The sequence below is a fragment of the Canis lupus genome, chromosome 35, assembly GCF_048164855.1.
Source record: "Canis lupus baileyi chromosome 35, mCanLup2.hap1, whole genome shotgun sequence".
Classification (NCBI taxonomy): domain Eukaryota; kingdom Metazoa; phylum Chordata; class Mammalia; order Carnivora; family Canidae; genus Canis; species Canis lupus.
In genome coordinates this window covers 24354970-24357030 of record NC_132872.1, presented here as the reverse complement: position 1 = coordinate 24357030, position 2061 = coordinate 24354970, and the positions used below count along the sequence as shown (strand labels likewise).

The window sequence follows — 2061 nt, the reverse complement described above, 5'->3', positions numbered from 1 at the left end:
GTTTACTTCTTTATCAGATGTAATTATGTAAGTATGTCTAACGCCATCATTTAATGAGACCTGATAATTAGCATGCCAAGCACTATGCTGAGTTCTTTAATGCCTTACCTAAAAGAATCCTCCCTACTCTGAAGTGGGACCTATTCCTCCCCCTTGCTAGTTGAGGAAATGGGAATTTAGACACGTCCCGGAGCCCATCAGTGAGGTGTCAAGAGTTAGGGCCGGAGCCCAGTTCATTCTGGCTCATGTTCCTAACCTGAGGCAGGATCTTCATTTCCTTTTAGCACTGGCTCCTGACTTGGTGCGTGTGTGTGATGTGCATGGAATGAGTGGATGTGAGTGAGAAAATCAGGAGCTGGGAGCAGCTTATGATTTTGATTACACGGGTGGAGACTGATTTTCTGAGGTCACCTTTATGCTCTGGGCTTTAACTTTATGAGACCATATTCTTATTTATTTATTTTGTTTTATATTGAGACATAACTGACATAGAGCATTATATTAGCTTCAGGTGTACAGCATAATAATTTGATATTTTTAATATGTGGTGAAATTATCACCACAATACGTCTGGTTAACATCCACGAATGTGCATAGTTACACGATTTTTTTCTCGTAATACGAACATTTAAGATTTACTATCTTAGCAACCTGCAAACATACAATAGATTGTTACTAATTATAGTCACCATGTTTACCTTATATCCCACGACTTATTTAAAATATAGAGAATGCTTCATGAATTTGTGTGTCATCCTTGCACAGGGGCCATGCTCATCTCTGTATCATTCCAATTTTAGTATATGCGTTGCTAAAGTGAATGTTTCCTTTTTCCCCCTTAATTTTCAGCTTTATTGAGGTATAATTGACAAATAAACTGATATATTTTAAGTTGTACAAACATGATGATTTGACATATGTATGCTTTGTGAAATGGTTACTGTAATTGGGTTAAATAACACATTGAGGCCATGTGCTATCACTATTTTTCTTCCCTAGAAGAAAAGATACTATAACTTTCCCTATTTATCCTATTTTTATACTGAAGTATAACTGACATTTAACATTATATTAGTTTCAGGTGTACAACATAATGATTTTATTTTTGTATACTTTGTGAAATGATCACCAAAGTCTCATTAACATCCATCACGACACATAGTCATAAAATCTTCTTTTTCTTATGATGAGAAAAAATTTTCCCCTTAAAAAAACCCCAGTTTTATTATGGTATCATTGATATCCTAAAACTGCACAAATTTAATGTACACAATTTGATGAGTTTGGGCATACATATGCGCCCATGGAACCATCACCACCAATCCTCAGTTCCTCTTCTTTACTCCTCAGGAATGCTCAGAAGCATGGCATATCTTAATTACTTTTACAATTCATACAAGTCCTCTCTTTTTTAAATTTTTATTTATCTATGATAGTCACACAGAGAGGGATAGAGAGAGAGAGAGGCAGAGACACAGGCAGAGGGAGAAGCAGGCTCCATGCACCGGGAGCCTGACGTGGGATTCGATCCCGGGTCTCCAGGATCGCGCCCTGGGCCAAAGGCAGGTGCCAAACCGCTGCGTCACCCAGGGATCCCAAGTCCTCTCTTCTTAATATGGATCCCTTTTTTCCCCCAAGTAGGCTCTACGGCCAGCATAGAGCTGGGGCTTGAACTTACTACCCTGAGATCAAGACCTGAGTTGAGATCAAGAGTTGGATACTTAACTGACTGAACCACTCAGGCACCCCAGTATGGATCCCTTTTTGAAATTACTTGAGGCAAAATTAGTATGTTTGAGAGAGTTTTCCTCATAGTCAGGTATGATGAGAGCTTTTAAGATCTACTCTCTTAGCAACTTTCAAATATGAAACACAATACTATTGACTGTAGTCATCATGCTGTACATTACATCCCTATGACTGTTTTATAACTGGGAGTTTGCACCTCTTAATGTCCTTCACCCATTCCACTCACTCCTTTAGCCCCCGCTCCTCTCAGGCAACAACCAGTCAGTTCCCTGTATCTAGGAGTTTTGTTTTATTTGCTCATTTGTTTGTTTT

General features: G+C 38.7%; 1 non-coding gene across 1 annotated transcript; it reads right to left on the bottom strand.

The window, feature by feature from the left end:
- Window positions 1–720: 720 nt before the first annotated feature.
- LOC140625259 (U6 spliceosomal RNA) lies at window positions 721–824 on the bottom strand. Its single transcript, XR_012024618.1, has one exon. It is a non-coding gene; the product is annotated as a U6 spliceosomal RNA (small nuclear RNA).
- Between the last annotated feature and the right edge of the window lie 1237 nt (window positions 825–2061).